Source organism: Ambystoma mexicanum, chromosome 1q (assembly GCF_040938575.1).
Source record: "Ambystoma mexicanum isolate Mex_15411 chromosome 1q, UKY_AmexF1_1, whole genome shotgun sequence".
Taxonomy (NCBI): Eukaryota; Metazoa; Chordata; class Amphibia; order Caudata; family Ambystomatidae; genus Ambystoma; species Ambystoma mexicanum.
In genome coordinates, this window is record NC_090922.1 from 873,489,955 (window position 1) to 873,513,388 (window position 23,434).

At 44.3% G+C, this 23,434-nt stretch overlaps 1 protein-coding gene across 1 annotated transcript in view; it reads right to left on the reverse strand.

The window, feature by feature from the left end:
* LOC138538382 (regulator of G-protein signaling 5-like) overlaps positions 1–23,434 on the reverse strand; it is a 270,644-nt gene that overhangs the window by 66,747 nt on the left and 180,463 nt on the right. The window lies entirely within an intron of this gene.

Consider the following 23,434-nt stretch of genomic DNA (forward strand, 5'->3'; position numbering starts at 1 on the left):
GAGGTCCTAGAGGGGTTAATTCACAAATTAGAGGTCGGTATGTTCCACAAGGAAATGTGCCCTTGGGTCCTGTAAACATTAACCAGTGTGCCTATTGTAGGCAAGAGGGTCATTGGCGTGCACAATGCCTGATCCTCCTACAGAGGTCAAATAACGCATTTGGGAATATGAGTAGACAATCCAGAGGTCACCCGGGTGTAGGGGGCCCTGGTAGAGGTCAGTTTGCACAAGATTCACAGCAACCTTTTTCACAGGATAATCAGGCACCAAGTGTGGATACTAAAAACATTTTTGACCATCCTTCTGCCGCTTACCTCTCTAAAGAACTTCCTTTTGACGACATTCTGTTTCGCTAGGATTGCCCGAAGCAGGTTTGGAACCGATGCCTATTCCCGTTAATCAGAAAGGTCCCTACGTCGAAATGTTAGTGGGAAATAGGAAACATCTATTTTTGATAGATACAGGGGCACAAAAGTGTTCCATTGATCATTCTCGGGTTCCAAACATTCCACTGTCAGGGCAAACCAATGTTTCTGTAGGGTTTTCTGGCACACCAGTTGTCTGTCAGTTTCTTCACCGGTACCTATTTCTTTTGGTCCCTTTACGGACCACTGTCCATTCCTTTTGACTTCGAATTGTGGAGAGAATTTGCTGGGGTTGAATCTGTTGAAGGAATTAAATGCAGTAATTCATTGTTCTTCTGATGGAGAGCGTTTGACGATTTCACCACAGCAACTTTCTGTCCCTCAATTCTTGACCAGATCTTTGCCGCCAGAATTTAGTGATGTTCCGGAGTGTTTGTGGGCTATTGACGACAATGATATCGGTGTTTTGCAAATTGAGCCTGTTAAAATTATCTTGAAACATGGAGTGAAGCTGCCACGTATTCCACAGTATAAGATCTCGATCGATGGTGAGCAAGCCTTGAAATGCACCGTCTCCGATTTTGTGCATCGAGGAGTGATTGAGGAAATTGCAGGTAGTTTGTGCAATAGTCTGATTTTGCCCGTGTACAAAAAAGGCGATAATGCAATTCCTTTTCGTTTCATAATTAATTTGCCTGCCATCAATAAGATCGTCGCTCCACAATTTCCAATTGTGCCTGATGTGACGACGATATTGACTATGATTCCGGCTTCAGCTACTTACTTTAGTGTTGTGGATCTAAAGAATGCTTTCTTTAGTATTCCTATACACAAGGACAGCAGATATTTGTTCGCGTTCACCTTGGGGGGACGCTCCTTCACATTTACCCGTGCACTACAAGTTAACATGGAAAGTCCTAACATCTACAGGAGGTCTTTGAAAGAGCAGCTCCATACCCTTCAGTTGCCCTCTACTTGTACACTGCTTCAATATGTTGATGACTTGCTTTTAGCTGCCGACTCAGAAAGCGCTTGTAAGGAGGGCACTGTGTTGTTACTTATTCACCTGGCTAAACACGGACATGAAGTTTCGCTAAAAAAATGTCAATATTGTTGCCAGGAGTTTGCCTATCTAGGCTATCTCCTGTCAAAGGAGGGAAGAAGATTGATGCCTGAATTGATAAAACTCATTTCTAGCATGTCTGTCCCAAATACACAGAAAGAAGTTAGAGCCTTGATAGGAATGGCTTCTTACTGTAGGCAGTGGATCCCCAACTTTTCGTTAACGATTAAGCTGATGTTGGCTCTGACGAAGAAGGGCATTTCTTCGCCAATGCCGTGGAACATGGAGCACCAGCGTGCATTTGATTTGCTCAAGACTGCATTGTGCTCGGCACCGGTTTTGGGCACACCAAATTATGAAAAGGCCTTTGTGTTGTTTGTGCATGAATGTGATGGATGTGCTTTGGCTGTATTAACAAAGGAACATGGAAGGAGGAATAGTCCATGCGGTTACTTTTCCTCCGCCCTCGATCCTGTAGCATGCACTTTGCCAAGATGTTTGCGAGAAGTCGCTGCTGCTGCTGCTGCGTCTGTAAAACAGAGTGAGGGAATGGTCCTTAAGCCATGCTTTAACCCTGATGGTATCTCACTCTGTAGATGTTCTACTGAACAGAACTGAAACACAACACCTCACTTCCGCACGGTTGACGAGATATGAATTGATCTTGTTTGCACCACACATACAAATTAAGAGGTGTTGTGTTCTTAATCCGGCTGAACTCTTACCTTTCCTGCAAGGTACTGCTTGCAGTGACAAAGAGTCACATGATTGCCTTTACACTACCGAACAGGAGACAAAAAGTAGAATTGATCTAAAAGATACTCCTTTGAACAGTCCACAAGGGGAGCTGATTTGCGATGGCTCCTGCTTCAAACTTCCAGATGGTACATCCACAGCTGCTTATGCAATCACTACAATGAGCACGATCGTGGAAAACAAGAGAATAACGCATAACTCTGCGCAGGCCCCAGAGATTATAGCTTTGACACAAGCTTGTGAACTTTCCGAAGGGCTTACTGTGAATATATACACTGATAGTCAGTATGCCTTTGGGGTGGTTCACAACTTTGGGAGACTTTGGTCAGAAAGAGGGTTCTTAACTTCACATGGTACAAAGATCTAGCATGGCTCCCTGATAGTACGGCTACTCTCAGCGCTTGCACTCCATACTCAGCTGGCTATTGTAAAATGAACAGCGCATCAAAAGATTGTAGATGATGTAGGAAAAGGGAACGCTTTTGCTGATCAGATAGCTAAACAGACTGCCACTGATCTTGTCAGTCTAGAAAAATGGATACCTCTCCTTCTGTGACGGCAAACGCATTTTGGTGGCTGTGGGCCAACCATCTCATACACAATATGACAGAATATAGGTTTTCGAGTTTGCCAATGAACGGCCATTTGGATGTAACAAGAATCGCCATTTTGTTTTCTAACCATTGCTCATTGCTTTCTGTTCCTATTGCTTCGCAGTATATTTTCCGCTTAAACTGCTCGACTGTAAAACATTGTTGTCTGTATGTAAAAAAGAAAAGGCCGCAGGGCCGAGAGGATAACAAGAGTTTGTTGAAACACAAATGTAGGCAGCGCCAGGAAGAATGCCCGGCTCCCTCCCGAATGTAGCCTTGAAGCAGAACTGCAGGGCATTTAATCATTTCACAGCTGCCAGCCAGTCTTGTGATATGGTAGAATATGTAAGAATAATACAGCTAAAGGCTTGAATTATGCTCTTCTTACAGCCCCCCTTTGCTAAGCCCGCTAGAGTGTGTCGGCTCCCAGGACACGAATAGCACCTAGTAGATAGCAAGGTCCGGAATGCAACTCTTCCCCCCCGTATGAAGCTCGCTTCCAAGAACAGAAGCGCTGTGTTCTATTCAACAACTGAAAGATGCCTTCGCACTAACAAATTGCAAATTGTTACTAGAATAGATGTTTGAAGGTGGCATAGTTGTCGGCGATGTCCATCATCACACCAAGTTCAAAGAAACCCAATAAAAGGGGGGTGTTATACATGTCATAGCTGATTGTTTGATATGCATTTTGTATATATGTAACTGATGTACGTAATTCACTCTCTTGCGTCCCTCGAGGTCGAGAGATACACGTCACGGGGCGTGAGACCGAGTTGGCCAACTGAGACTTTTGCTTTGCATTAAACCCTCGCTTTGGGAATACAACCTCGTGTCTGGCGTATCTATCGTGTGTGGTGACTTGCCTTGTTTCCATAGACATCAGCGTCCCCTAGGGGCCTCTTTCAAGATGGTGCCCGAATAGGGACCCTCCCCCACTTGTTCCATCGCATAACGTTGTATTTGAGTAAGGCGGAGAACGGCGAGGACGGGACGATCGAGCCGGGATCAAGAGGTATTCGGGGCACCCTGTAAAAGTGATGAGAGACTCCTTTGCAGATCTGCACACATCTGATCCCTGATCGACATGCCTGGCTAGAGAACAAGGAGGCGAGGGTCCCGAAATGAGGTGGAAGCCAAGAAACGCAGACACGATGTCCTTTGGTGCGTCAGTATACAGACGACTTGATTTATCAGGTGAGACATTCCCCGATTCAAAGTAATCCTGATATTAGTTGAGAGTTGACTTTGTAAAATCAAACACCCTAGGTAAGGTTGATTAACCAGGGGGAAGGTTGAAACATGCCTGGGGTATTGTCCACCTTAGCAGGGTTTTTCTGCTGTGGTAGACAATCATTGGAAGATGGCCAAATTGTACCACCTGGGGGAATGCCGGCGTATGAGATGTATGTGAAGTATGGAGTGGGTGCGATAATATTCTGTGAGACTTGGCATAGGCAAACCAGAAAGCAACAAGACCATCAGTGGCCGATTCATGGTAGTTTTGAGATAGCGAGGATAGACAACCTGGAAAGGGTGTTGATAAGAAAGAAAGTGCGTCCTGCAGCATTTGAGACTATTAAAGACCGGAGAAAGGAAGCATTGCTCCTATTTAAAAGCAGAGCGAAGCATGCGCGCAGGCATAAATCGAAAGGTGAAGTAGCGGACAAGAAAGAAGAGGAGGAGTGGACTGAGAGTCTAAGAAGGGCAGGTAGACGAGACCAGTTGAATATAGAAAAGATATATCCACAACGGGAATTACACATAGCAGATGAATTAATAGAAAATATATTGACCCATACAAAACAAGGCCCAAGATCAGAAGTAAGACCAGACACGTAAGTAGCTATTGCCCGTACCCCAAGCTCCACCTCCGGTAGCTCAAGCCCTCCAACAGCCACAGGCTCAGACCACGCATGTAACACTTCCTATTAGCCAACCAGGCCCACAACAGACACTCCCTGTTCCCATTGTCCCCTCCGCACCTCCTGCCTCAGACACAGACTCGGTACCGTCCGTTCCTCCTGGGTTTAAAATTGAAACCCCGGGCCGTGAGGCGGGACTGAACAACAGGGATGCACGAGGGTAACTCGCAGCGCAATCAGCAAAGAAAGGAAGGTGGAATTGCAGCAACAGGCAGAAATGTATATAGACAGGAATTATGGGACGGCAGCATTGGCTTCGATGTATGACTTCCGAAGGAGCAACGAGAGACAGGTAGTGTTGGAATGCATGGGTGAATATTTGGTGGAGAAATGGAAACAGTTCATTGGGAAATTACCACCGCAGCGATTGTTAGATTTGAATGCATTAGCACGCTGTAGGGAGTGGGATGAAGAAGTGAGAGAACATGTATATGGACTTTTTGAACTTAAAAGATGAATTAGATAATGATTATGCCGAAATGTTTACTACACCTGGGTACAGGGGTAAGGATATCGGGAGACATCGGAAGGGAATGCAGGGGTCACATAAAGAACGGCAGCAGTTACCATCACTGGGGCAGAAGGAAATGGTGGATGAATTATAGTTGTTAAAACAGATGGGGGCAGACTTGAAAGCATGCCTATTGAAAACGCAGGTACTACTGCAGCAAGTAGTAGGACATAATAGAGGGCGAGGGAACGCACAAGGAAGGAGTAATTCGAATATGCATGGGGGAACAGTGGGACCGAATCAGTGTGCGTATTGTAAGGAGGAAGGACATTGGCGAGCGCAATGTCCGCATCTGCAGAATAGAAATGGGTCTGGTCAGAGGAAACAGCATAGAGGACACCTAGGAGCGAATGGACCAAATAAGAATAGTATGCAGCAGCATCACAATAATGGGGGTAATCAAAACCAAGGCCAAAACCAAAATGCCCCAAACCAGAGTCAGGGACAGCAAAATCAACAATATGGAACCCAGTGTGGGGGAAATAGAGGAAAGAGTGGGAACGTTTTCAATACACAGCCAAACATGTATTACAGTAATAGTAATGATTACACATCGGACAATGTGTTATTTCCCCAATAGGATAGCCCAGGACAGGGGTCGGAACCAGTGTCTATTCCCGTGAATCAGAGAGGACCCTACGTAGAAATGAGAGTCGGGAATGAGGAGCACCGCTTTCTTGTAGATACAGGAGCGCAGAAGTGTTCAGTAGACCACCACTTGGTTCCGGATATACCACTGTCAGGGCAAAAGAATGTTTCCGTAGGGTTCTCAGGTACACCAGTCATAAACCCAGTGTCCAAACCAGTCCCAGTTACAATAGGACCATTTACTGAACATTGTCCTTTCCTTTTAACAGAAAATTGTGGGGAGAATTTGTTGGGATTAAATTTGTTGAAAAAACTAGGTTCCGTTACACATTGCACAGCGGACGGAGTGTTTCTAACGATTTGGCCACACAATGCTCCTGTGTCAGAATTCATGTCTGAAGCGTTACCAGGGGAACTAAGTAAAGTACCAACCTGTATATGGGCAATGCATGACAATGATGTAGGATGTTTAAAGATAGAGCCAGTAAAGATCAACCTGAAAGACGGTGTTACCCTACGGCGAATACCCCAATACAGAATTTCGGCTGAAGGTGAGAAAGGATTGAAGAGTATTGTTACAGATTTGGTGAAATTAGGGGTAATCGAGGAAATTACAGGCAGTACATGCAACAGGCCGATTCTTCCGGTTTATAAAAAAGGAGGCAATGAGGTACCATAATGTTTTATAATTGATTTGAGCGCATTGAATAAGGTAGTAGATCCACAATTTCCTCTAGTGCCAGATGTCACTACAATATTGACAATGATACCTGTTTCAGCAGAATATTTTAGTGTAGTAGATTTGAAAAACGTGTTCTTCAGTATTCCAGTGGACAAGGACAGCAATTATTTGTTCGCGTTCACATTAGGAGGACGATCATTTACATTTATGCGGATTCCACAAGGTTACACAGAAAGTCAAAGTATTTACAGTAGAGCATTAAAAGAGCAGCTAGACATGCTGGAATTACCCGTGGGTTGTGTACTCTTGCAATACATAGACGATCTATTGCTAGCTGAAGACACAGAGGAGATTTGTAAAGAAAGCACTGTATTACTACTGTCACACCTAGCGGCACATGGCCATAAAGCTAGTTTGAAGAAATTTCAATTTAATCGAAAGGAGGTGGCCTATTTGGGCTACCTACTTTCGAAAGGAGGGAGAAGACTAATGCCAGAACGCATAGAAAGTATTTCTTGTATGCCTATTCCAAAGACACAAAAAGGAGTCAAAGCCATAATAGGCATGGCTTCATATTGCCAACAATGGATTGGTAATTTTGCGTTAATTGTGAAGCCGTTGGTGAATTTGACTAGGAAGGATGCGGTTATGCCTTTGCAGTGGGATAAGGAATGTCAGAAAGCATTTGATGGATTGAAAACTGCATTATGCTCGGCTCCAGTTTTGGGTACGCCAGATTATGAGAAAATGTTTAGACTATTTGTGTGTGAAAGTGAAGGATGTGCATTGGTGGTTTTGACACAGGAACAAGGTGGAAGAAATAGGCCGTGCAGCTATTTTTCTTCTGCGCTGGACCCTGTAGCTCGCACACTACCACGATGTTTGTGATCTGTCGCGGTGGCTGCTGCGTCAGTGAAACAAACGGAAGGGATGGTATTGGGGCACACTTTAATTTTGATGGTGCCACATGCCAGAGACGTTCTATTAAATAGGACACAGACGCAACACCTCACCTCTGCTAGATTGACCAGATATGAGATTATCTTGTTCGCGGCCCATATCCAAATTATGAGGTGTAGTGCTTTGAATCCTGCAGAATTAATGCCACCAACCATAAAAGAAATTGGGAAGGATGAATCACCCCCCCACGATTGCTTAATGGTCACTGAGGAAGAAACCAAGGGGAGAGTTGATTTAAGTGATATCCCACAGAAAGAGCCAGATGGAGAGTTATTTTGTGACGGCTCATATTTTAAATTACCAGATGGCATGGCAACTGCCGCATATGCTATCACTACCCTAGAAAGCGTTGTAGAAAGCAAAAGAATTCCCTATAATTCAGCACAAGCCGCAGAAATAATAGCATTAACCAGAGCCTGCGAGATTTCTGAAAATTTGAATGTGAATATATATACTGATAGTCAGTATGCTTTTGGAGTGGTTCATAACTTTGGTCGACTCTGGGCTGAGAGAGGGTTTTTGAAATCACATGGCGCCAGAATTCAACATGGCCCTTTGATTGTACGATTGCTGTCTGCACTCACGTTTCCAAAGCGCCTAGCAATAGTGAAATGCGAGGCACATAAAAAAGTAACATGCAAAGTAGGAGAGGGAAACGCGTTTGCAGACAGAATTGTGAAACAAACTGCCACTGATTTGAATACCAAAATGATGACGGTTCAGACTGAGGAAGTACCCTGTATGATAGAAAATGGAGTTGCCACTGTCAAAGAAATGCAGGCCGAAGCTACGGCCGATGAAATACAGGGGTGGGCAGAGGGATCTGCTGAGTTGGATCTGGAGGGTTGTTGGGTGGACAAGGGAACTAGAAACTGGATGTTGCCAAATTCGTACGTGACTGCAATGGTCACAATGGCCCACAGCCCTACGCACATCTGTGCGAAGAAGATAATACAGCACCTTTCTACAGTTTGGCAGAATGTAAACATAAAAAAGAATGCAGAGAGGTTGGTGCAGAACTGTATCACGTGTTTGCAACACAATGTAGGGAAGGGAACAGTGACGCCAACAGGCAGTTTTGGCCCGCCCTCTATGCCATTTGAGGTGATCCATTTTGATTTCATAGAGATGGATAGGTGCCAAAACTTAAAATACGTCTTGGTGGTGATCTCTGCATTCAGTAAGTGGGTGGAGGCATATCCCTTGAAGGACTGCACAGCAATGAGCACGGCAAAAGTAATATTGAAGGAGTACTTTTCCAGATTTGGCTTGCCCCGTGTCCTATGGTCTGATAATGGACCACATTTTGTGGGCGCAGTGGTATTACAGATATGTGCTGGTCTTCAGATAGATAAGAGATTCCATAGTTCAAGGCATTTGAGTTCTGCCGGTCTTGTGGAGAGGCACAACGGGATTCTTAAATCAAAGATTAGCAAGATTTGTGCGGGAAGCAAGTTGAGTTGGGTGGATGCATTATCAATAGCACTATTATGCATGCGTACGTCTGTACAGGCTACAACTGGGCTCTCCCCGTACGAGATCCTGATGGGGAGGCTGGCAAATGTATGGTGCACACCACAGCCAAAACGACTTAGTGAGGAAGAACATACTGTGCTTAGTACTTATTGTGGCCTTTTAATGCAGAAATTGCGTTTGATTTATCAGCAGGTGCAGGAGGCGTTACCAGTGAGATACACCGGTCCGGGGCATGCGCTGGAGCCAGGAGACTGGGTGCTGCTTAAAATGTTTTAAAGAAAGTCATCATTAGAACCCAGGTGGCGCGGGCCCTATCAAGTACTCTTGGCGACACAGACGGCAATACAGGTGGATGGAAGGAAGTCATGGATCCATGCCACCCATTCCAAGAAGATTCCAACTGCACTGAAAGACTTGCCTGACACTGATGACCAGAAAGAGACAGCGGTCCCAGAAACGAAAGAAACTGTTGCCAGTAAGCAGCCACCTAATCTGCCAAAACGAGAAGTGAAACTCGAAACAAAGCCTGAGATGATTGCCAAAGAGGGGGAAGGGCAAAGAGTGACCCAATGTTGCCCAGCAGGATCGACATCACTGCTGGCCGACACGAAATCTGCCTTGCAAATACCAGCAGAAACAAATCGTGTACCCCTTTGGTGCCCACCAGCACTTGCCAGCATGGCAAAGAACGGATCTGCATTATTGGCGCGGCGCACACCAGCACCTGCAGTAGCGCCACAGGCTGACTTTGAGCCTGAATCTGGAAGTGCACCGGCACTGTTCACGGATCACACGATACCAGGAGCAAGGCGATACAACTTGCGGCCTCGGAAGACAAAGTGATCCTCAGTTCTTTTTGGTGTTTATGTCAACCTCTGGTTCAGCTCATAGACGGAGAAGGAACTAGAGGTGTAGAGGAGAGAAGCATGAGAATTGTGCAAGTCGGACAATTCAAGACTCGCGGGTCCTCGGTGCGATCATAAAAGTACATGTGTCAGGGACCACAGCGGACAAGCTGGACGCACATGGTACTATGGCAAATGAGATAACTGATTAAAAGTACATGTGTCAGGAACCAGAGCGGACAAGCTGGGCGCACATGATACTAATGCGATAAGATAACTGATCAAAGGTCCTCTGAGCAGTATAAGAAAGGACAAGTGATCTTGCCTAAAAACGAATAAACAAATCCAGGCTAAAAAGGACAGGCAGAACTGAACTGTGACAATTCCGTTGAACTTATTAACATCAGAGCAAGCGCGACAAAGAGAGATATCCACAACGAACTGTGATAAGAAAGAAGAAGGACGACGGGAAACATGCCAGGAAAGGTTCCAGCCTCCTCCTGCACCATCACCGCTGAGAATGAGTCAATTATAAAGACTGTAAGCTTAAGAAAAACGCATGGTAAAACAAATTGTATGCTGGTACTGACAATAATAATGTGCTTTATGAGCGTGGTAGCACCAATATCGACAGCCCTAATATTATGGCGTGTGGAAGCAATAAACCCATTAGAAATGTTTTTACCAATAATTAATATATCCACTACTGAAAGCCTGGTTCAGGTGATCACTTATACCCTGCCCCCAATGGAAGAAAGACACAGGGAAGGTTTTGGAAATAATACTTTGCTATTGATCATGAACATGACACATGCAATTCTGAAGAAAACAAATTGCTGGGTATGTGCCCATTTACCAAAGCATGCTGGGAAAGGAATAGGGTGGTATGTGCAGCCACTACCATTAAGTTCTGCATGTAGTGCATCTTTAGGTGCAATGTTCTATGGGAAATGGAATCAGAGTAATACGGGTCAATTAGACAGAACCAACATAAATGAGTTTGAGGAGATAATAATGAAGCCTGTGGGTTGTTCCATTTTCCATAAAGCACAAGTAATAGCCCCAGAGCCCACGAGGAAAAATACACGAAAGATAACACGACAAAATAGACGAGATAGATTGTCCCCACCAGAAAAGACATCTGTAATGACGTTTCGTGTAAGAACAGAAGGGGACAAAGATGCAATTCCCCCATCTTACACAGTGAATTATAGCCCAAGAACTGTCCCTTTTTGCCTAAAAAGAAAGGCTCTTTTTCAGTCGGAACATATACTGGTTGCATGAATACAGTGGTATTAAAATGGGAAATAGAACCAGTATATGTAGGTGATCCAGTTTATTTTATATGTGGAGAGAAAGCATATCCTTGGTTGCCCAGAAACTGGGGAGGTACATGTTACCTAGGTCTACTGTTCCCAGGAGTATTCCTCTTAGAAACAGCAGCCATGACCAGATTATCCAGAACTAGAGTCAAAAGGACTGACAAGGGTGTTTTAATAGCAACTGATGTAGCAAAATCATTCATTCCATTCTTAGGGCAGATAGTGAACTCCTATAATATACGGCAACTGTCCAGAATCCTAAAAAATACAATAAACACAACAACAGATATACTATTTAACATGACGTTGGAAGAAAGAGGAATCAGGTTAATGACGCTGCAAAATAGAATGGCTCACGATGTGATCCTGGTTGATCGTGGGGGAATTTGTAAAATAGTGGGATCAGCATGTTGCGTTTATGTCGATGACTATTTCCCCACGATCTTTGAAGCAATAAAGAAAATGCACGTCCTAAGCTCTGAACTCCCTACTGAAGAAGGAAGCTGGGGAATAGGATCTTGGTTTTGGGGAATATTACGTTTGTGGGGATGGAAGTTGATCTCAATATTAGTAGTGGTGTTTGGAATATTCCTAGCGTGCTGTTGTTGTATACAGTGTCTACCCATAGTTTGCGCTGAGGTAACTGAGGGATGTACAGTGAGCAAAAAGTGTGTGCTGCAAACTCTCACCTCAGAACAGGTTATCATGCCATGTTCTCTCTGGAGAGGAGCGCCTGCTACCTTTTGTGAAATATGTGTAAGGAACTTGGGGTTGGTCACCCTAGGTTACCTGGGGGCAACCAGACGTGGTCTCCCTGCTCACTGTGCTCAGAGAGGCAAAGCTTCACCTCACTGATGAGGCCCAACAAGGCTGAAACACGTGTATGGGGTTGCTGTCAGTACTCTTGTTTAGAGAGGAATTGCCATAGCATTTCGGTGCTGGACTTCCCATGTGGGCGGGACAAAGACTGATATGCAAATGGATATTTCCCATCTGTGAAAGGTACAGTGAGCAAAAAGCGTGTGCTGCAAACTTTCACCTCGGAACAGGTTATCATGCCATGTTCTCTCTGGAGAGGAGCGCCTGCTACCTTTTGTGAAATATGTGTAAGGAACTTGGGGTTGGTCACCCTAGGTTACCTGGGGGCAACCAGACGTGGTCTCCCTGCTCACTGTGCTCAGAGAGGCACAGCTTCACCTCACTGATGAGGCCCAACAAGGCTGAAACACATGTATGGGGTTGCTGTCGGTACTCTTGTTCAGAGAGGAATTGCCATAGCATTTCGGTGCTGGACTGCCCATGTGGGCGGGACAAAGACTGATATGCAAATGAATATTTCCCATCTGTGAAAGGTACAGTGAGCAAAAAGCGTGTGCTGCAAACTCTCACCTCAGAACAGGTTATCATGCCATGTTCTCTCTGGAGAGGAGCGCCTGCTACCTTTTGTGAAATATGTGTAAGGAACTTGCGGTTGGTCACCCTAAGTTACCTGGGGGCAACCAGATGTGGTCTCCCTGTTCACTGTGCTCAGAGAGGCACAGCTTCACCTCACTGATGAGGCCCAACAAGGCTGAAACACGTGTATGGGGTTGCTGTCGGCACTCTTGTTCAGAGAGGAATTGCCATAGCATTTTGGTGCTGGACTGCCCATGTGGGCGGGACAAAGACTGATATGCAAATGGATATTTCCCTACTCTGAAAGGTACAGTGAGCAAAAAGCGTGTGCTGCAAACTCTCACCTCAGAACAGGTTATCATGCCATGTTCTCTCTGGAGAGGAGCGCCTGCTACCTTTTGTGAGATATGTGTAAGGAACTTGGGGTTGGTCACCCTAAGTTACCTGGGGGCAACCAGACGTGGTCTCCCTGCTCACTGTGCTCAGAGAGGCACAGCTTCACCTCACTGATGAGGCCCAAGAAGGCTGAAACACGTGTATGGGGTTGCTGTCAGTACTCTTGTTCAGAGAGGAATTGCCATAGCATTTCGGTGCTGGACTGCCCATATGGGCGGGACAAAGACTGATATGCAAATGGTTATTTCCCATCTGTGAAAGGTACAGTGAGCAAAAAGCGTGTGCTGCAAACTCTCACCTCAGAACAGGTTATCATGCCATGTTCTCTCTGGAGAGGAGCTCCTGCTACCTTTTGTGAAATATGTGTAAGGAACTTGGGGTTGGTCTCCCTAAGGTACCTGGGGGCAACCAGACGTGGTCTCCCTGCTCACTGTGCTCAGAGAGGCACAGCTTCACCTCACTGATGAGGCCCAACAAGGCTGAAACACGTGTATCGGGTTGCTGTCGGTACTCTTGTTCAGAGAGGAATTGCCATAGCATTTTGGTGCTGGACTGCTCATGTGGGCGAGACAAAGACTGATATGCAAATGGATTTTTCCCCATCTGTGAAAGGTACATTGAGCAAAAAGCGTGTGCTGCAAACTCTCACCTCAGAACAGGTTATCATGCCATGTTCTCTCTGGAGAGGAGCGCCTGCTACCTTTTGTGAAATATGTATGGAAGGATGTATGCATATGATGACAAAGAAAAAACAACCTCATGGTCGAACTGACCCAGACCCAAATGAGATGAGAGCAGTAAAAGAGTTGATGGCAATAGATATTGATGAAGACGATGATGTTTACGATAGTATGCAAAATTCAGACATAAGTACTTCAGGCTCATTATCACTAGAGGAGGTTTCAATAAATAGATGAGACGTTTGGCATACGGCCAAAGGAGGGTTTGTCAGTCTAGAAAAATGGATACCTCTACTTCTGTGACCGCAAACGCATTTTGGTGGCCGTGGGCCAACCGTCTCATGCACGATATGACAGAATATAGGTTTTCGAGTTTGCCAATGAACGGCCAGTTTGATGTAACAAGAATCACCATTTTGTTTTCTAACCATTGCTCATTGCTTTCTGTTCCTATTGCTTCACAGTATATTTTCCGTTTACACTGCTCGACTGTAAAACATTGTTTTCTGTATGTAAAAAGGACAAGGCCGATGGGCCGAGAGGATAACAAGAGTTTGTTGAAACACAAACGTAGGCAGCGCCAGGAAGAATGCCCGGCTCCCTCCCGAATGTAGCCTTGAAGCAGAACTGCAGGGCATTTAATCATTTCGCAGCTGCCAGCCAGTCTCGTGATATGGTACAATATGTTAGAATAATACAGCTAAAGGGTTGAATTATGCACTTCTTACGGCCCCCCTTTGCTGAGCCCGCTAGAGCGTGTCGGCTCCCAGGACACGAATAGCACCTAATAGATAGCAAGGTCCGGAATGCAACTCTTCCCCCCGTTTATGAAGCTCGCTTCCAAGAACAGAAGCGCTGTGTTCTATTCAACAACTGAAAGATGCCTTCGCACTCACAAATTGCAAATTGTTACTAGAATAGATGTTTGAAGGTGTCATAGTTGTCGGAGATGTCCATCATCACACCAAGTTCAAAGAAACCCAATAAAAGGGGGGTGTTAAACATGTCATAGCTGATTGTTTGATATGCATTTTGTATATATGTAACTGATGTACGTAATTCACTCTTTTGCGTCCCTCGAGGTCTAGAGATACACGTCGCGGGGCGTGAGACCGAGTTGGCCAACTGAGACTTTTGCTTTGCAATAAGCCCTATCTTTGGGAATACAACCTATTGTCTGGTTTCCACAGACGTCATGGTCCCCTAGGGGCCCCTTTCAATCTCTCTTCAGACATGTATACTTTTAGGGAAGAAATAACAGAGAGTGAGTCTGATTACCCCTCTTTCCGTTGCCCTAATGTGTCAGCGTTACGCTCACAGACTAGGCACAGCCCATCTTACTACTATAGGACATCATGAACCCAATGCAGGTACTTAATTAGAAAAAATAAATTCACTTTTAATATTTGTGTGAATAAAAGCAGGGGGCAACAAATGCCCTACAAACAACATGACACAATTAAACAATTGAACAAGACATAGTTTGTTAAAAAAACTTTGTTTCACTATGACTAAACAAGGTACAAAAGTACTCATCGAACACGGGGGTGCAAACAGACACAAAATGCTTTCTTTGTATATGAATCCTACAGTTAAATCATGACGGTATTACAGATAGATGTCGACATGTTTCGGCCGGTTTTTTGTTTCAGACACTATCCCTAGTGTCTTAGATGTCTCTTTTCTTAGGCCATCTTCAGGACGCGATTCCTTCAAAAGGTCAACAAAGACTTTGTACCCCAGAGTTGATCAGCATAACCACTTTCCCACTCTGCTGGCAAGTGACTGCAATGCAAGAAGAGGGATAATGATTGCCCTAGTTCAAGTGGGTGGTTTAAACACACACTGTGTGTTTTTCCGCACTGTCTCCCATGCTCAGTATCAGGAAGCTATAAATCCATTAGCAGTCCAGGGAAATGCAAAAATCATTATACAAAGCTGCTATTATTCATTCTCAAATGCCGAGTGTTTCAGTGTGAATACTGGAATGTTTCTTGCCCCAGTTGCGAGGACAAGCGGCGCAGAGTTGCAATTTATAAATAGCTGCTTTTAGGGAAGCCACAAATGTCTGTACTATGGATGAGGGTATTGATTCTGTAAGGGATATCCAAGCCAATGCCACATTAGAAGAGTCTAAGAAGTGGGCTGAGGGCTTGGGGAAACTAGATGATGATGGGTGTTGGGTGGACAGAGTTGAAGGGAAAGGCTACTTCCCGACGCGTACATTATGATGATGGTTGTTATGGCTCATGGTCCCACACATATATGTGCACGCAAAATCACTAAAATGTTGGAAAAAGTATGGGTAAAGACAAAATCTCTAAGGTAGCTGAACGCTTTGTTCAAGGCTGCATGATCTGTTTACACCATAATGTGGGAAAGGGAACATCAACTCCAAGGGGAAGTTTTGGTCCACCTTCTGTCCCTTTTGAGGTTGTACACATTAATTTTATTGAAATGGAACGATGCAACAACCTGAAGTACGTGCTAGTTGTCATCTGTGCTTTCAGCAAATGGGTTGAGGCTTTTCCTGTTAAAGACGCTACAGCCATGACTACTGCAAAGACTATGTTAAAAGAATATTTCCCAAGGTTCGGGCTACCAAGAGTCATCTGGTCGGACAACGGTCCACATTTTATCGCTGCTGTAATTCTACAGATATGCGCAGGATTACAGATGGATAAACGGTTCCATTCAGCCAGACACGCTCAGAGTGCCGGACTAGTGGAAAGATACAACGGCATCATCAAAAACAAGTTCGCTAAGACGTATGCCGGCACAAAACTAAAATGGCCAGACACCTTAGCGATCATGTTGTTATCAATGCGTACAACTCCTCAAACTAAGACTGGGCTCTCTCCATTTGAGGTGGTAATGGGGAGGCCTGCTAATATCTGGAACCTTCCAAAATGTCGTTCCTTGAGAAATGTTGAAAATGTACTTCTTTCAGATTACTGTAGCCAGTTTACTAAAATCGTGTATTTGATTTATCACCAGGTGCGAGAGGCTTTACCTGTACGATATGAGGGCCCTGGTCACAGCATACGACCTGGGGAGTGGGTCCTCACAAAATCCTTCGACTGATCGTCCTGCCTTGCACCTCGTTGGCGGGGCCCCTTCCAGGTCCTACTGGTCACAGAGACGGCGGTGCGGGTGTCAGGATGGAAAAATTGGATCCACGCGACACACACCAAGATATTTCCACACCCAGTGCCATACAATACAGAAGAAGCAGAACCCCCCACAAGTACTGCAACCAACGATCCCAAAGCAGTAACTAGCACGAAAGTGTGTCGGGGATACTCCCTGATCTTGTGAGGTCTGGGGAAACAGCCATTCCACCCCCACACTCTCCAACCATTTTGTTTGCAGAGGCGATCCCCAATTGTGCCTCTAACCTTACTTCCGTTCACTCACCGCTTCCAGTGGGAAGTGACGACATGTTGTTCTCGAATCAATCAGTACCAGGGATCAAAAGGTACGATCTGCGTCCAAGGAAATAGACTTACGGCACGTGCGCTCGGAGAAGAAGAAAGTCATCAAGGGCTTGCTTTTGGCCCAATCAATTGTTTGAAAAAGGGGATTCTGTTGGCAAGGGTTTGTGTAAGGACTAAGAAGATGCTTGGCCTGGATGTCGCCAGCTAAAAACATTGGTGTTTTTTTCGTTTGAAGACTACAATGCCTGCAACTGCTTCCGCTCGTATGGAAAAGAGAAAAGACTGTGTGACTACTTACGGAAATGAACATTTAGTTATGTGGGCCCTGAAAACATACTGCTGTTTTGTAATAATGTTAATTGGTTTTATAATAGTCCTTGTTTTAGGCTTCTGGTATCTAGAAGAAGTACATTCGCTTGAGAATTTGTTGCCGACTGAAAATGTACCTACTGTTTCTACTCCTTTCATGCATCTGCACACTCTATCTCCTAGGGACTCTCAGCACAGACAGAGATATCACAACAACACATTATTACTTATCATGAATGCTACACATGCCATCTTTAATAAGTCCAAGTGTTTGTTGGGTCTGTTCACATTTACCGCAACACGGGGATAAGGGGCTAGGTTGGTATATTCATCCTTTACCTTTGACAACTGCATGCTATGCTTCTCTTAGAGCACTATTCTTTGGTCGCTGGAACGGTAGCATCTCAGGGAACTTTGATGGGACTAATTTGAATCAGTTTGAGAAACGTGTTCTGACTCCCCTGGGATGCTCGCTCTTTGCAAATAGGAGTAAGCTTAATGTTGCTTCTATTAGGCCTTCTGATAGACTGTCTCGTCCTTTTCAATCCTTGATTTCTTTTTAAATGGCTCCTATAGGCAATACGGATGCCACGCCTCCTTCCTACACTGTTAACCATAGCCCCGAGTCAGTTTCTTTCTGCATACAGAAGAATGGTACTCAGTCAATGGGTGATTTTAAATTTTGTGCCAATGTTGCGAATTTGACTAGGGAAGACAGACCTTTGTATGTAGCCATCCTGTCTACTTTGTTTGCGGTAATGTAGCATTTACATGGTTACCCAGGGATTGGCAGGGAACTTGTTATTTAGGGATCCTGTTACCCGGGGTATTCATAGCCAGTACTGTAGAGGTTTCAAAGTCTCGTCCACGGCGGGACGAGAATGGTGACACTCCAGCACAAGTTCTGGGAGACGTAGCGAAATCTTTTGTGCCATTTTGGGGACAAATAATGAACTCTGAGGATATCAGGAGACTAGCGAGAGTACTGGAGAGAACCATCAACCGGACCACTGACATACTCTATAATATAACTTTAGAACAGAAAGCAATAAGGTTAGTAGCACTTCAGAACCGGATAGCGTTAGATGTCATCCTGGCTGAACGTGGAGGGGTATGTAAATTAGTGGGGTCCGATTGCTGTGTTTTCGTGCCAGATTCCTCCCCAACTATCTTCAAGGCAATACAGAATCTGCATGTCCTAAGTTCAGAAGTGCATGTTCCCGAGGGAAACTGGGATCTTAGCGCTTGGTTCTGGGACTTTTTGCGATCTTGGGGTTGGAAGGTACTTTCGGTCTTGCTGATCATTTTGGGAATTCTGTCGTTTCTTTGTTGTTGTATACAATGTCTTCCTGGTATATGTTCGATGATAGGGGAATGTTGCGCACAGGCAATGGGTACATTAGGATGCAAGATATACGCCCTAGACAAGAACTCCAATGAATATGTGTTGAAAGAAATTTTAGAAACTGATCTAATGGCAATAGACATCTCCGATGGTGACTCAGGGTGTATGGACATTGAGACGTGGAGTTATTCATAAAATGATTAGCAGTAGTTTAGCGCTTGGCATAGGCCAAAAGGAGGGTTTGTCAAATGGAAAATCATATTATACCCTCCAGATCGTATGTATATATATTAGCCTAGGCCAAATCGCTCTGCAAGGAAAACAGCATTGCAAGGTCCTGACCTTAGATCTGTGTAAGCCACCATTTTAGGTTCATCTGCCATTTTAGATTCTTATTCTAAAGTCACCCTGTGTTCTAAGATGGTGGACAATGTCATTTTCGAATGTTACATGTCCGTCTTGACTTCTGTGTACAAGTTAATGTCTAAACTGCCCACAGGCCAAATGTTAGGGTAATGTACTGAGAACTTGTCCTTCGTTGACCTGTGTATAGAGCATTACCTGTACCATCGATACTAATCCATGAACATATATTGTGTACAATACTGTTTGAGCATCTTATGTGAACACTTGTTTAACTATATTGTATAAAAGATATGTGCAAATGCTCAACGTGAAATCCAAAAACACACTGTTGCTATTGTAGCTTGTTGGCGAATGTATTAAGGATAACTCTTAAATGTATGGATGCATAAATTAGGAACGAACTCGGCACGAACCCTAGATCCAAGATTCATTAACCTGCAAGTGGGTTGGACATCATGCTATAGAGTGTATAAAAGGTGCGACTATTCTGATGTACAGTCCCACCCACTGAGCACACCGAACAGGGCTGGTTTTCGCTATGTTGTACTGAGGGCCTGATAGCTATCTGTTGCTTTGTCCTTTGAAACTGTTTAGTTGTAGAATAAAGATCTGTGTATCTTTTGAACCCGTGTTTGGTGTATTTTCTTTTGGGGTACTCAGACTCGATATCGTTTTTTGCTTTCACAATGGGACTCTGGCCTGGCAAACAAAACCAAGAGGCACACCCATTCACAGAGAGCCAGGCCTCACACCAGGGTGCTGCATTTCTAAAGGCCCTTTGATCCTATTCAGAAAGGGAGGTGGCAGAGCTAGGATAGTCAGAGAGAGGTCTGAAGAGCTTTTGGAGGGTTCTCCCATCTTGTTTCTCTCTGCCTCTTTTTCTCTTTCCTGTCCCCTCCACTTCCTATGGAGCAATGCACTCTGGGTGTGACATCAGAAGGGCAAAAACCACTAATTTCAAGGGCAGGAATTGAGTTCCTAAAGCAGGCTATCTTTAGTCCAATCATCTGGGGACTTTTGCCTATAAAAGACGGGGTCTACCACCACTTCTTGGAATCATCTTGTGAATCATCATGAAGCATCTTTGGATCATCATTTGAGAAGATTTTACTGGACCCTGCTGAGAGAACAACCTTTTCCAAAGTCCTCCAGTTGGGAGGTGAAAGTAAGTGTCCCAAGGCAGAGACCAGCTCTGTCTCCTAACCATCCCCAGGAACCATTGGGGGTGAAATCTGCCGCTGGAATAGGACCTGCCAGCCACAGGGCTACCCAGGCACTCACAGTGTTGGAGGACCCCTTCAGTTGTGCTTCAGCCTCCCTTGTGTTTGGGAGCCCGAGAAGAAGGACCCTTCTTAGCCCTGAGTCCCTGGAGTGGGACTCACAGCAACCGAAGAAGTAACCTGCTGCTGGAGCAAGACGCCTCTCTTCCAGCCACAGCCGTACCCAGGACCTCACCATTTTTAAGGACCCCTGCAGTTGTGTGTCAGTCTCACCCATGTTTGGGAGCACAAGAAAAGGAGTCATCTTGTTCCTCAGCACCCGGATTCAGACTCACAGCACCCTGAGAGCCAAGGACAGCCGGGATCCTAGTTTTTCACCATTGAATGGCTTGGAGCATGTTACAAGAACTGTTCAGCAAATCTGAACCAGCAGGACCCACCATTGCTGCCTTTTGCTCTCTTACGACATTTGCACAGTGCCAAGGAGTCTGGTTCAGTGCTGCAGCACCACCTAGAACTGTAAAGAATGTTCTATTGACTAGTAACTGCCCCCTAGAGACTGGTTAGGTCAAGTTTAACACCTTTTGCTCACATGTACATATGCTCTTTCAATACTTTGCCACTTTTGATAAACTTTCACCTCTGGTTCATCACCACAAGTGCTGCATCTATTCTATATGTGCATATTGTGTGTTTCTTCTACAATGGTGGGGTTTTAGAGTGTTTTCTAGTTAGTTAATATTGTATATGGTGTGTCTAATTAAAACATATCTTTTTATAGAATCTTGACTGGAGATTTATTTATTTTCGACTGTTATACGTCCCTGTTTGGGTTGCTATGGAAACACATTCATACCCCTCTTAAGAGTATAGCCTTCCATCTACCCACATTACCACAAACGGTGAAGGAGGTCTATCTCTTGACAGTGCTTGTTTTACCGTAATGCATGTGTTGGCTCTTTGTAGAAGTGTGATGGCTGAGTAAGTGTTTTTGCCTCTACTCATCCTTGTACTCCTGCAGGGCAGGCATCAATTTGTCACATTAACCTTTTCCAAAGCCTTGTAAGTGACTTCAATCCAGCACTCCAACTAAGTCAACGCCTAGTCTGGGATGCCCAATGGAAGCCCTTATGTATATCTGTTTATGTCAAAGTTCTTTAAATCTGGATAATGAACCCTTATATAACACCCCTCTCTTTGGATCTCCCCAACCTCACTGAGTCAAGAAGTAGGTTTGTTTTGCAAACTAAAAGGTTTATTTGAAGAATTGAACAATATATATCACACTTTTATTAATAGAATAATATCTGAATAGCACACTTATGAATATGTACAGTGAGCAGCAATGGGTAATATTACAAGATCAACAATCTCTTTAATCAGTTAGGAGTAGGAATATGAAGGATAAGGTAGCAGAGAATACTTTGTATGATTCAAGGAAATGCAATGATGTGAAAGAATGCAACACAGAAATAAACTTGATATGATTTCAATCAAAAGATAATATGATCACTCTTTCCCCTGTGACTTCTCACTCCCCCTACTATGCAATATGTAGAGATGGAAGTGAGGGCACACAGGTTCCAGGAATGCAATCAATAATGCATTTCAATCCCAGTTCCCCCAGCAAGCTTAGAGAAAACAGGTATGATATTAAAACAGGCAAAAATACTTTTGAAGGTGATTGTAATGAAAGGGAAAATATGCGAAAATTGTTTTAATTCACTAAAGGAGATTGAGGATAAGAGAGAATTACTTTCGATTGGTTCAGGTTAACACTAGCAATGATTTATGAAGGATTATCAGATTGAAAATGAATTTCAGCAGTTGATAACAAGAAACAGCTATTTTGACATGTGGTGAAATGGAGCTAAATTGCAATTCGCAGCAACTTTTCCGCGTGCGTAAAACGCGATTAAGGAAAAACTATAATGAATTGGAATGTTGTTTTAGGTTAGTTGGAAAGCTCAGGATCGTAGCTTCAAAATGACAGTTAGATTACGGTTCCAAATTTACAGAGGTTTTTGTGAAGGTAGATTTTTCAGAAACAAAGTCAAGATTTCAAAATGAAAGATGCGCTATTGAAGATTTGAAACAAAGATTTCTTAACACTAAAGAGTCTATGGAGGCGCAAACTACACGACAGCCCAGCCACCTATCCAGAGGCGCCTCCGGATGGTTTCTGTCTGAACGAGATGATTGTCTTTCTCCAGAAAATATATATTAGCGCCAAGATGATTATCACAACAATGATCAAGGATTATGTGGAGGAGAGAAGAATTTAGGATAGACAACAGAGGTTCTGCAATGCAGTTCTGGACAGATTGAAATGGATGGAATAGTATTACTTTAAACTAAGAGGATTAGTTATGTACAGTTCTAGACTAGATACTCACTCCTATGGCTTTGGAATGGAGTGGGCCCCATCAAAGATCTGGTCAAGGGTTTGGCGGGGGTTCTCTTGCCACCGGACAGGTCTCAGTTCTGCTCTCAGCACTGCACTGAGGTCTGCATGGTCCCTTGGACTGGATCTGACGTGTTCACGATACAACTCTGCTTTCTGGGTCTGGATCTTGGTTCTAGCACAGGGTTCCTGGCTAGAATAGCAAAACAGCACAGCCCAGCTTTTGAATGTGAGAGCCCCTTGGAAGTTTAGGGGTTAGAATCAGGTTGCTAGGTTCTGCAGGCCTGCTGAGAAGGGTTCAGCTTTTGGGTTAGGCCTCTCTGCTTCAAAGTTCTAGAGTTGGTTCTAGAGTCTCTGTCTGGATATTGTCTGGTCTGGATCTTCTTGCAGGGTGCTTCGCCAAGAAATCAGTTGAGTAGTGTGTGTCTTGTCTGTCCTCAGCAGTCCCTATTTATGTATTTCCAAAGTGGGTGGGGAGGCTGATTCTACAATGCCCAACCTGGATCTGATAGGTTAGAGGATTCCCTGTTCCCTGTTTGGAGAAAGGATCAGCGTGTCATCCTGTGTCATCTTTATGGCTTGGGGAAAAACCTCCCCTTTGCCTCTGTACAGAGTATCTTATTTTTCATAAAACACATATTTACAATATACACAACGTGTTAATACTACATAAATCACATGACAGATTAACTAAGGTACATTTCTGTTCAACTCTCATCTTCCTAAGAGCTTTGGTTCAGAAATGACCACTTTTTGCGCTTTTGGTGCGTTTCTCAATATTATTTCTGCACCAATT